General features: G+C 37.7%; 1 protein-coding gene across 1 annotated transcript in view; it reads right to left on the bottom strand.

Annotated features, from left to right (window-relative positions):
- The window catches only part of LOC149067394 (uncharacterized), a 34816-nt gene extending 22614 nt beyond the window's left edge, over positions 1-12202 (bottom strand). Inside the window, exon 1 of the mRNA XM_089252814.1 lies at positions 11885-12202. The gene's annotated coding sequence lies outside the window, so the exon portion shown is untranslated. The remainder of the gene's footprint in view (positions 1-11884) is intronic.
- Between the last annotated feature and the right edge of the window lie 427 nt (positions 12203-12629).

Below are 12629 nucleotides of genomic sequence, written 5' to 3'. Positions count from 1 at the left end.
CCCCCAGAACATCCCAGGACTAAAGGGGGTGGGGTCACATGAGCCCAGGTTGAGAACCAATCATATAAAAGACTCCTTCATCAGGCTCATATCAAGAGGGTAATTGATTGATGTCAGTCTCAAAACCTTAATTTATTGAGACTGGAGTTAGTTTCCAGGTCTCGGCTCTAGCATGGTATGAAAGAAAAAAAAAAGCAAAACTGTGTTCTGGTACTCGACCGGAGTCCAGCTTAGAATTTTTGGATTGAATTTAATTTTCTTTAGTCATTTTTAGAAAGTTTTATTGATTGACCGAAGTCAGCAATAGAGGGATCCACTGGGTAATTGACTGAAGTAAATTACTTAGAGATTCTGCGTAATCGAGTGAAGTTTGTCTGTAATCCCCCCTGGGTCCAGGGCTGTGTATGGTATGAGAGATGAACAATCCCGGATAATAATAATAAATAATCCAAATACCTAGATTACTAGATATTTTTTCATCGATCGTAGAAATAAATCTTGGGTTATTGAATGAATTGAATCTCAGAAATAATAGCTAAGAGTATTGACAGGTGTTTTTTTTAAAACCTGTAAAGTAATTGAAATCCTATTAACTAATTGAAGTCGGTGATAGGAGTCCTATTTACTAATTCAAGTCAGAGCAGTGATTGTAATTCTATAAATTCTATTTACAACTGAAGTCAGTGATAGAAATCCTACTACAGTCGAATCCCGTTTTAATGAATACAGTAGAACCTCCCTTAAAGGACACTCTCCGTTAGCGGACACCTCCCGTTAATGGACACTTTCGGATCCCCGGTCCCGTGGAATAGGGCTTTAATGTATTTCTCTTCCCGTTAGTGGACACTCTCGATAGCGAACAGTAAAAGTAATTTGTGAATTTTTGTTCATAAATCGAGAATTTATCGTATTCAACGGTGTCTAATCAAAAGCTCGTATTGGTAATTATGATAATAATTCAATTAATTACGTGATTATCTTAACATAACTATTATCCAGGATGCGGATTCCGAATAGTAATGTTGGTTTTGTTTGCAAATGTTGATACGTGTGAAGAAACCCAACATTACTGACAATGTTGTTATGAACGTTTCACACTTATTTTAATTTAGTTATTATTGAAATATATGCGTAGTGCACCATGTACCATGCACGGGTACAAATAATTAAGGGGTTTAGTGAAGAGAAGAACGGTTACAAATTTTCCCATATTTATCAAACTTTATTTGGGAATTATCACCGGTGAAAGTGATAAAACTTTCTTCATCGAGACGATTGATGACTATGCATAACCACCGGTGTATCACTTTTACGCACAATAACATATGGGAACTAATTGCGACCGAAGCCATACGTCTTATAAATGTGAAAATCGTATAAACGAGATTCTACAATATATCGTACCTTCTCAATAGCGGACAAAAGTTTTGGTCCTATGGGTATCCGTTATCGAGAGGTTCTACTGTACCGTTATAGCGAAAAAATCTCGATCTAACGCACACTTTTGTAACCCCGAGATAAGTTCACATCGGAACAATGCAAAAACCTGGAATTCCTTTATAACGAAGAAATTTCTCCGGTCTCTTTGAATTCCTCATAACGGGATCCGACTGTATATGTAATTGAAGTCAGTGATAGCGAAGGCCGGCGCTAGGCATGAGTTGAAGAGGCGGTCGCCTAGGGCAGCATGGGGCGCGGTAGCCCGGTCGATAAGATGGTCGCCTAAAGTACCAAAGGATGTTTAGAGGTGTCGCGAGTTCGATACCCAGTTCGTCCTTGTCGGAAAACTTTCCTGACGCAGGGGTACAACAAAAAACGGCGACTTGACCGCAGCAAAAATTGCTACCGCAGGGAGTCCCCCATCGAGGGGTTAGCGCACCAACCTCCCGATGAGTATAAAAAACAAGCCTGCCGTTCGGAATCGGCAATAAATTGTAGGTCCCGGTCTAATTAGCCCTCGTGTGCAGAAAATGACCGTGGTGCGACAAAAATGATAAAAAAAAAAATGATCAACATAGGGCAGCATGATTACAGGGCCAGCATTTTTCATGACAGATTTATTATGACGGTGTTTTCACTCTTCTCACACAAAGTCTTACGCATTGAAATAATTTTGAAGGGAAAGCGTGAGTGGATAAATATGCGCAGGTAAATAAAATACTTTTCAGTGTTGAAATGATATTCAACTCTTCGCTATTCAATGCTTAATTCATCCCAATACACCTCCTTTCTTGCACTTCCAAAAAGTGCCACCTTTCCCTAGAGTAGCTGGTTCCTTCCCTTTTTTGTTAAGGATCTTTTCACTCTTTATCAACGTTTTTCCAACTGACTTTTCTTTCTTTAGGCCGGTATTACACTATAAAAGTTTGATAAAAATTATTTTATAAATCTTGAAAAATGCAACGAATAAGCACATCTGTTACATTCGAGCGAACTTCACTGATCCGCCTATTGATTGCATTTTTCAAGTTTTATAAAAGTACTTTTACCAAACTTTTATAGTGTAATGCCGGCCTTAGTCGAATCCCCCAACACAATTTTGGATTCCTTGTTCTCATCTTCGGACAAATGCTTTTTTTCAGCACACGCACACCATATTTGGCGGAATGTTCCGACTGCCCATTTCTGTTTACTTTTATCTGTTCTTCATGTCGGGGATTTACAACGTAAAGTTTCTCAGGGCTACCGCACCCCTTGATGATAATGAGGCTTTTCTATAGAACCCAAACATATTTTTGAGTACTATCCAAATAAAAGTGTGTCCCTACTGCCGTTCTAACAATATCATAGCCCCAGCGCAAAATGAAAGAGGGCTTAAGCACCACCACTTAATTTACTAATTTATTGTCATAAATCATTATACCAAATTTTATAATTGGAATATGGACGAGGTACATGTGTGGTTTAATATCCTACTGGGAGGAGGCAATTCACGAATCAAGAGCTTTGATTATAACCATCATAAGAAATACACCCGTACAAGAACTCCGACATATGGCTCCAACTGAAATAATCATGATGCTAATCATTGAATAATAGGGTGTACATCTTAGTTGTCGGTGATAATGTCCTGAGTACGAAATCAAGCACATATCCTCAATGGTGTCAGTGAGCACCGTGAACCCCACTAGGGTAGGGCTGACAGGGCTCTAGTACGGGACATTGTTTTGCTTTTTTTACACTATAAATTCACTATAAAGATATAGAGGAGGCCCTACCAAAGATCTGAGTCTTGGGGGGGGGGACGCTAGCTCCAGGATGGATGAGGGCATGATGAGCACCGAAATGCTCGCGGGTAAAAGATAAATTTTATTCTTACATCAAATATAACATTTTTTTTTTCCAGATAGACAGCACAGACCTGTTTCCTCTACCCCAGAATTCTGATATCTCTGCGGAATGACACAATAACATACCGCCTTATACAATGTGGGAAATTTTTTTCTGCAAAAAAAACAAAAAACTTTGTACACACGGAAGGATTCTCAGGTCCAAAAACATCCATATTTTACAAACTTTTTCCCCATGAAAAAATTGTACCTTTCTCAGTCACTTTTGTACCCAACCACCAAACAGGTATAAGTAAAATTTTATCAGCAAAATTATTGCCTTCATGGAAATATTGAAAACAATTATACAGAGTACTGTATATTACATGCGAGAAACAAACACCAACGAATTGGAATCACTTCTGCCACCTATCAAATAAAACTGTTTTAATTCTTCGATCGGAATTGATGACTGGTTTTTGATTAGTAAGTAAAATGAAAAAGATCGATATAGTATAATATTATTTGATATTTTATAAGTAATAATATTAATTAAATTTTCAAATTTGCTCCAAAATCTTAACAGTTAATAATTTTGTATTGTAAAATAACGTTAGTACAATTTTAATGTATTGCCGTTCTTTCCAGGGTCAAATGTACACGCCAAGAGGGGTTAATTAATAACTAGTTGGTCGTCTGCGGCTTTTATGCGTGTTTTACTAACGTTATTTTACTACAAAAAAGTATCAATTGCTAAAATTTTCGGGATAAACTAGATGATATTAATATATTATTATTTATAAAAAAATTACATATAATATCATAATTTTTTTTTTTCATTAAAGGCATAAATCAAAATCGAGTGATCAATTTCAATTGAAGAATTATAACAGTTTTATTTGATAGGTGGCAGCAAAAGTTTCGATTCGAAAATGTTTCTCATGTGTAATATGTAACTGTACTGCAGTGCTTCTAAATGTTTTTTAGCCCATGGCCCCTTTTGTACCATATTTTTTCATGCCCCCCCCCGTCTGACCCAGGGCCCTACCCTCATCCAGGATACTAATATTATTTTGCTTATAAAATATTAACTAATATCATATAATGTTTTTTTCATGCTCCACATTAATCATAAACCTTTCGCTAATTTCTGTCGAAGAATTACATAAGTTTTATTTGATAAGTGGCGGAACGGGCTCCAGTTCATTGATGTTCCTCACATGTAATACAGGGTGATTCTAAATTCATGAGACAAACTTTAATAGTGATATAAGACGCCTAAACAAGCATCTTTGATCATAGAATATGCGCGGTCGTATCGCATCAGCAAAGGCGGTAGGTGGGGGGGGGGGTGTTTTTAGATAGTGCACGAACAGCACTTCACCAAAAACAAATATCGTATTTTTCCGACTATATATATTTTTTTTTTCTAACTTATTTTCTAGGATATGTGCTATCAACCATTCGTGTGTGCTTGCATATTCACTTTCGGATTGGATTGGAGCGTGTTTTACTTGTGCAAGGAACATCAAGGTTATGCTTCGCCAAACAATGATCAAGCGGTATAATGACTTCTGGTACAATTTGTGTTACCTAGGTTGCACCATGAGAAGGGTTACCACATTACAATACCCTTCACCCTAGTCACGAGCATTGGCGTGCGCTTGATCGACCTTTAGAGGGTGCACATTGGGTTTGGGGGCACAAGGAATCTCTCCCCAGAGAAATTTTGAGCTACTAGCCTATAAAAAAGCATTTTAAATTAACAGAAATGAATAAAGATAACACACAGTATAAAGGTGTTCTCTTGCAAAATTTTAATCTTGACTAATATACTTGAAAATATTTCTAATTTTTGATTGTATTAGGAAGTGGGCACCCTTTGTTCTCTCCTGCGCAGGGCCGCAACTAGATGTTTGGTCACCCGGGGCAAGTGCGCATTTTGGCGCCCCCTTGTAATGTTGAAGGAGAGGTTTAAAAATAAAATTTGAACCCCCCCCCCGGTCCAGCGCCCGGGACACGAGACCCGCCTGCTCCCCCCCTAGTTGCGACCCTGCTCCTGCGTATGCCTCTGGTCACAAATGTATGAACTCTCAGTGCTGTTACTCAGCTAGAAAATTTCGCAGCAACCTATAAATAAAAAGGTAGGGGAAACCATATCTTCATGCTGCGCGTCTGTAGGCAGCATAACGCGGAGAATCAACTGAAACCAGTCTTAGACATAAAATAATCGACTGAAATCGGTCTTCGAAACTGTAATAATCAACTGAAGTCATTCTTAAAAATATTTTTTCATTGTCAGTTAAAAGAAAAAAATCTCGATTAACGGACCGAAACTATACATAGGACTCCTTCGTGGGTATATTTTAATGGGGTCAGTTTGACAAATCATAGGTAAAATTGAACGAAATTGGTTATAGAAACGCCATCAATCAATGAAGTCATTCCTAGAAATTTCGAGTTAACTGAAATCAAATAATCCCTCAGAATTTTATCTAAAACTCGTTTTTATAAAAATTCATCATTTTGTCATCGATGGAAAAATTTATCATCTCTTTAACTATACTTATTCATGATTGAATGTTCAAATCGACAAAAATTACCAAAAACGAAAATATTTCCTACAAGTTTTTTATCCGTTTCCAAGCCAAGAAAAAGGAAATTATCTTAATGCTTTCTAAAACAACCTATTTTAACGATTATTCAAATAAGTCTCGGTAATCGATAAGAAAATGAATCGATTCACAATATTAATCTTATCCAGTATAACGATCGAGAGCGAGTACATAGATCGAATCACAATAAAGGGGATTTTATTGTAAATTTTACTCTTATCTTAGAGAAAAAATACAGATCGAAATACAGTTTATAAATAAAAAAAAATCGCGAAATACACGACGTTGAGAATTCATTGAAATTCACGTAAAATATTCATGACCCTTTTAAAGAAGAATGATCGTGACTTATGATAATCATTATAAAAGACCCAAATAAATCATATGGATTGTTTGCCTATTGTTTTTCCGTCACGGGATTTTTGGATTCTTCTCTTTTGCATTCAGGTATTTCAATATAACCCCCGGTCGGGAATTCAATTTGAAAAATATTGATCGCCAGTTAATAGATTTCATTGACGTCAATCAAAATTGTTTTCAAACTATGCCATCAAACCTGTTATAAATGATGAAATGAGGTTTTTGTATTGACATGTTTGGTTGATGTGGACGTCATGATTGGGATTCATCCGAACGTGATTATAGGCTCACCGATTTGTAGTTATAATTCTTCCCCCCTCTCCCCCCCAATATTTTTCAATTTCATTGTTAAGTGAACCTGTTATAATGTCTTTTTCCAGCTTTCAATGCCCTATTTTCTTTTGAGAAAATAAATAATAATTATAGGTGTATCAGTTAATAAAACCCTATATATGTGTTGCCTGTCACTTGCTAATGATAGTGAATACGTCTTCTTCCGGGTGAGTAGGTGATTCAAATTAAAAGATTGAAGGGAAAAATATCGATTTTAAAAAAAAAAACCTTATCGATAGTGTCAATTGACGAGTATACACGTCGTCTCTCGATGAGCATATCTGCTTAATGTCAAACGTGCGTTTAGTTAGGGGCACATTTATGGTTTGCCACCTGTGAGCAACAAGAATTTTGTCACCCTTCTCCTACTCTATAGTCCACATTTTTTTCACTACTCATTACTCAAACTCGCCACCCTGTGCTATAACCCACTTGGTCCCCCCCCCCCCCGCTCTTGCAAGTACACCTGTATCTCAAAGTCACTCGTTTGGTCACTCCCATGCTCACAAACACTCTCTTACCCACTATTTTAGTCATTCACATGCTTACACACGGTTTTGGTCACTCACATATGCTTGCACACTATTTTGGTTACTCCCATGCTTGCACACTGTTTCGGTCACTCACATGCTTGCACACGCTATATGTCACTCTTTTGGTCGCTCACTGGCAAGGTTTTAGTTTTATACTTCACTCTTTTGGTCGCTCACTGGCAAGGTTTTAGTTTTATAGGCCACTCTTTTGGTCGCTCACTGGCAAGGTTTTAGTTTTATAGGTCACTCTTTTGGTCGCTCACTGGCAAGGTTTTAGTTTTATAGGTCACTCTTTTGGTCGCTCACTAGCAAGGTTTTAGTTTTATAGGTCACTCTTTTGGTCGCTCACTGGCAAGGTTTTACCTTTATAGGTCACTCTTTTGGTCGCTCACTGGCAAGGTTTTAGCTTTATAGGTCACTCTTTTGATCACATACGCGTTTATACATGCTCTGTCATCTTTTTTTTGTCATTCACATGTTTTCACACTCTCTAGGAACATGCTTGTACACGCTCTAGGTCACTCACTTACCTGTAGGTTTCTCTTTTGTTCACTCACATGCTTGCTCACGCTTTAGGTCATTATTTTCCTTTTTCACGTGCTTGCAAACTGTCTAGGACACACTTTTGGTCATTCACTGACCTGGTCCCTTACTGTCTCGGCAGAGGAGGATTTATTTAGGGACATACAAATTTTGCTGCCCTTCTCCCATTCTACTAATTTTCTTGGCCACTCATTCCTCAAATTTGCCGCCGCTCTGAACTTGCCGCCGGGGCTATAGCCCGCCAACCCTTCCCCCCACCCCTTTCAAATTCACCACTGCGTTCAGTGTGGACCAGAATCTAAATAAATATTTTGCGGAGTACAGCTGTGATTGCGAATACAGCTTTGAGTCACATTATTGTGACCACATCCAATTTTTGACATGTGTAGCTAGTAAAATGAGGCAAGAACCGTGAGTTTAGAATATAGAGCAGTGTTTCCCAAAGTGGGCAATATCGCCTCCTGGGGGATGGAAAGGTCCAGGGAACGGTAGAAGCTTTGAGTTTAGTATAGGTTCCTATGCGCTGGCTTTAGTTTGGGGGGGGGGGGTGACGGGACAAAAAAGTTTGGGAAACTGTGATATAAAGGAAGATGTAAGCATTCTGAAAATGCATTGTCTGTCATGGGTTAATTTGTTTGATTTTTAAAAAAAAAGAAAAAAAATCGATTGTCGGCTGGAGGGGGGGGGGCATAGCGAACAGGCGATCAAGACTTTTGAAAATATATTTTAGTAAAGAAATTAAAAAATTAAAATACAGTATCCCCCGCATTATCCGGCATGCCATAAGACTCAGGGGACACCAGTCTTTTTTTAATGTTGGGAGGGGGGGGGGCCTGGTCCGGTTTTCGTCAAACCGGCAAAAGCGAGATTCAACGAGGAAAAATCACACATTATACATTCATTAAATGTATTTTTAGTTTTCAGAATCTGGGACGCGAATTTCCCGGCATGCCGTCTGACATGGGGGGGGGGGAGTACGCTATTGAAAAAAATTTCTCTAAATTCGGTTTTAATTAATTTCTACTAATTTAAAACGCTTCTTGAAGCAGTACAGTATCTCAGAATTTCCGTGAATAAGATTTCCCCCCTCCCCTTGAAACCACTAACTTATAAGTGTGCGCTCCCCCGCCACTAATAAAGGTACAAGAGATCCTGCGTACGCCCCTGATTGTAAGTATATTGTATAATGTATATCATTCAACTATAAACAATAAAAACTACGCAGAGCTGCGCAGTACCGTGAATTCTGTAGAATCAATGTCCGATTTCCTCTTGGATAAGGGGGGGGAGGGACATTTGTCAAAGGGCTCAATGATTTTGGGAGCCATAAAATTTAAACAAGATATGGTCACTGACTAGACAAACATCTTTGGAAGAGTAAACAATCCTTTGCCTGACATCACAAAAGAAGACCAACAAAAAAGGCAAATACACCAAAAAAAAACGAAATTCCCTAATGCATTTCAATACACTATGGGGGTGTCGTCTTCAGAGAATATATAAGCCCGAAATTGGCCAGTTCGCGAAGTGACCGGCCATGCCTGGCCAAAGTTCGATAAAAAAAAGACATGATTCGGGATCATCGTCAAATTGACGTATACTTTCGTGATAATTATGTCCACGTTAGTTATGGCAACTCATAAAACCACAGTCACGATGCGGTAATCATTTCTTTTTTCTCCAAAATTTATCAGGAAAAAAAACTACATGTTTCTATAATTATTTTTATAGTTTTTTCTCTCAAATTTTCACTTTCTTCCCCTCTCGTCACATGGAGCTAATCCAATACAGTTGCTATATACACACGCGTGTATCAAACGTTGGCGATTAAAAAAATGGATTTGGTTCCTGCCGGGGACGTCTTACTTACATCAGTACATCGAGCTTTACATCAGTACATCTCCGGCCACTTCGCGAAACGGCCGGCTAAAGTCCGAATCATTTCTGCAATTCGGACTTCGGCCAAAACTCTAGGCGAATTCGCGAAAAAGCCGGCCCCGTCGGGAATTGGCCACACTTCGGGCTTTGGCGGTAACACTATCATCGTTAGCCTAAAGAAACAGTCGTTTGAACCATATAGTACTTTAACACCCAAAATTCCGTTGAGTGCTATTGAAAAACACTGTACGTTTGAAGATATCCCTTCCAAGTGGTCGCTCAAATTATCAGCTATTGGTGTCATTCTTTCGACTATAATAAGTCTCGACATAAGAATATCATCATGAAATGCTTGCTCATATTTAAGATTCAAATACAGATGGCGCAGTAATGTGAAAAATCAGACACAACACTAAATATTCACTCGGACTGTTAGACGCGCGCGCGCACACACGCACACACACTTTGTACCAGACTCCGCCCCAAATTTAGGCTGGAAGAAGTCTTGGCAATGGTTACATTCGAGCGATTGAGGGGGGTAGGCACTCTACCGCTACCCAACAACGCACACCCGTCCAATGCAGGACATTGAAACCATATAACAATTATAAATTTCGATTATTTCTTAAATAATTTTTTTTCAACAACTCTGAGAAAGTTTTTGATCAATTACTGATCAACTCGATTAATTCTGCGATTAATTTCAATGTGAAATTACTTTAAATGATTCTTTAATTATTTATTACGGTAATTATATGCAAAATTATTTTCGTTCTCATCATACCTTGAAATCATTTCTTTCAATATAATCATGCAATTACTCTTTCATTGATTGCGAAATAATTTCCATCAGAAATTACGAAATCATTTCTGTCATTGATTTGTAAGTTTTTTTTCACTAATTCTGAAATTACTTGTTTTTTCAATTCTGGAATTATTTCTTTCTTTTATTCTGGAATTATTTATTTCTTTTATTCTGGAATTATTTATTTCTTTTATTCTGGAATTATTTGGCATAATATCCACAGAGCCTATTGATTTCATATTTGACTCTAGTCGTAGGGTTTCCTTGCCGTCCTTTGTTTCTTGCGTTGTCCAGGGCCTCCTCATATCTAAGTTGGACCCTGTATATAATTTTCATAAAACAGCGATATGCATAGTGAATGACCAGAGGGAACAAATCGTAATTTAAATCAGTGTTCTTCGACCGCTGATCCGTGGGAATTTCCTACCGGTCCGCGAAAGAGTTTGTCCAATCTATATGTAGCCGCTACGTATAATTTTAAACTTAATAAATACTGTCTATATACTGTTTATGCATTTTTTTGCCGGTCCTCTAATTATTTCTCCTGTTTATGTATTTATTGCCGATCCGTAAATTATTCTGCCAATTTATTTATTTATAGGCGGTCCGCAAATTGTCTCTTGTTAGCATGTTTATTGCTAGGTCCACAAATTATTCCCCCTATTTGTGTATTTATTGCTGGTCCGCAAATTATTTATACTGTTTGTATATTTATTGTGCTGGTCCGCAAATTATTTCTCCTGTTTGTGTATTTATTGATGGTCCGCAAATTAATTCTCCTGTTTGTATGGTTTACTGATGGTCCGCAAATTATTTCTCATGCTTGTGTATTTACTATCGGTCCGCAAATTTTATTGCTCCTCTTTATTTGCATAGTCAGTTCGCAGATTATTTCTCCTTTTTATGTATTTATAGTTGATTCGCAAATTATTTAATTTTTTTTTTCCGATTTATGTATTTTTCGAAGGTCCACAAACTATTTCACCCATTCCCGTCGGTCCGCGGAATTTTTAAAATATTTTCAGTTTATATTAACCCTTTAAGCGGCACAGCAGAGATCACTGAACCCCTAAAAAATAGCACATCCATTAGTGAAATAGGCTCTCTTCAGTTTTCCAGCAGGTGCGAAGTAACAGGGTTATAGGGCAAAAGTGAGAAATCACTGAGCCACTGAGAAATCACTGAGCCAATGAGAAATCAACTTTATTAAATATCTGGGCTTATCAATGCTAAAATAATAGACTTTCAAGATAGCGAGATATCTCGTCGATGCCGCTTAAATGGTTAAACATAGTAATACCGTAATTTTTTCAGGCTCCTGCCAAAGGTCTCAGATTTTGTGGGACCCTAAATATTTCCCCCTATCCATATGTTGATTATAAACAATGCGCAAAAATTAAACACAATTTCCGGGATGAAAATCTGAATCCTTTTTTGCAAAATCGAAAAAAAAAAAAAATCCTTGGATAGCACACGATATCACGGTACGTATTCTCACGTTAAAATACAAAATTAGAAGAAGAAGGTAAGCTAAAAGCAACAACTTACCGGTAGTAACCTCAGCGATATCCAAAGACATCATCTTGATTCAAAAGAGAGGGAAAGTCCCGGACTCGGAACTTGTCTCCGCACGATTGAATCAATTGACTTCAATTTCACTGTCCCTTTTTCTCTCTCTCCCAGACCTTGTCTACACCTGACACATCAACTTACTCCACTGGTAACTCGAGCACTTTTGTTTGTTTTATTTTTTTTTCTTCAATTATTCAGCAACGCCATTTCAAAAACAAAACAAAAAAAACAAGATGCTGTGGATCCTCCAGCTGAACACGCACCAGTGGGACAGAGAACAAGAATGGCTGAGGTATCGTAATAAAAACGCCGGATAATACCACTTAAAACACGTGTTTACTTTTTGTCTTTTTTTCTACTTGGAGAATCTCAACAGACTTCCTCGTCTTCTAGTTCAGTTTTTAAAAAAAATAAAATACTACAACTCTAAATACCCCGAGGGACAGATTTGTTCCGAATACATAACATTAAATAGCCCTTGTAAGTTCAGTTTGTTTGGTTTTTTTATTCTACCTGCCTACGGGGTCTACGATTGGAACTTTCTATTTTCTTGCGCAAAACCTCATGTACGAGACAAGAAAGTAAGAAAATAAAAAATGACCATTTCATAAACTGGATCACTCTAATGACCTTCTTTCGACGTAATTCAATTTCTTTTTGTTGTTATTATGCGTATGTCCTTCGAGGATTATTGCGTTGGCCACAAAAAACTCTCTCTCTC

The sequence above is a fragment of the Pholcus phalangioides genome, unplaced genomic scaffold, assembly GCF_987345545.1.
Source record: "Pholcus phalangioides strain wild (caught in Gottingen) unplaced genomic scaffold, Ppha-v1.0 ptg000031l_1, whole genome shotgun sequence".
NCBI lineage: Eukaryota > Metazoa > Arthropoda > Arachnida > Araneae > Pholcidae > Pholcus > Pholcus phalangioides.
The sequence above is the reverse complement of the archived record's forward strand: the minus strand, read 5'-3'. Positions and strand labels throughout refer to the sequence as shown.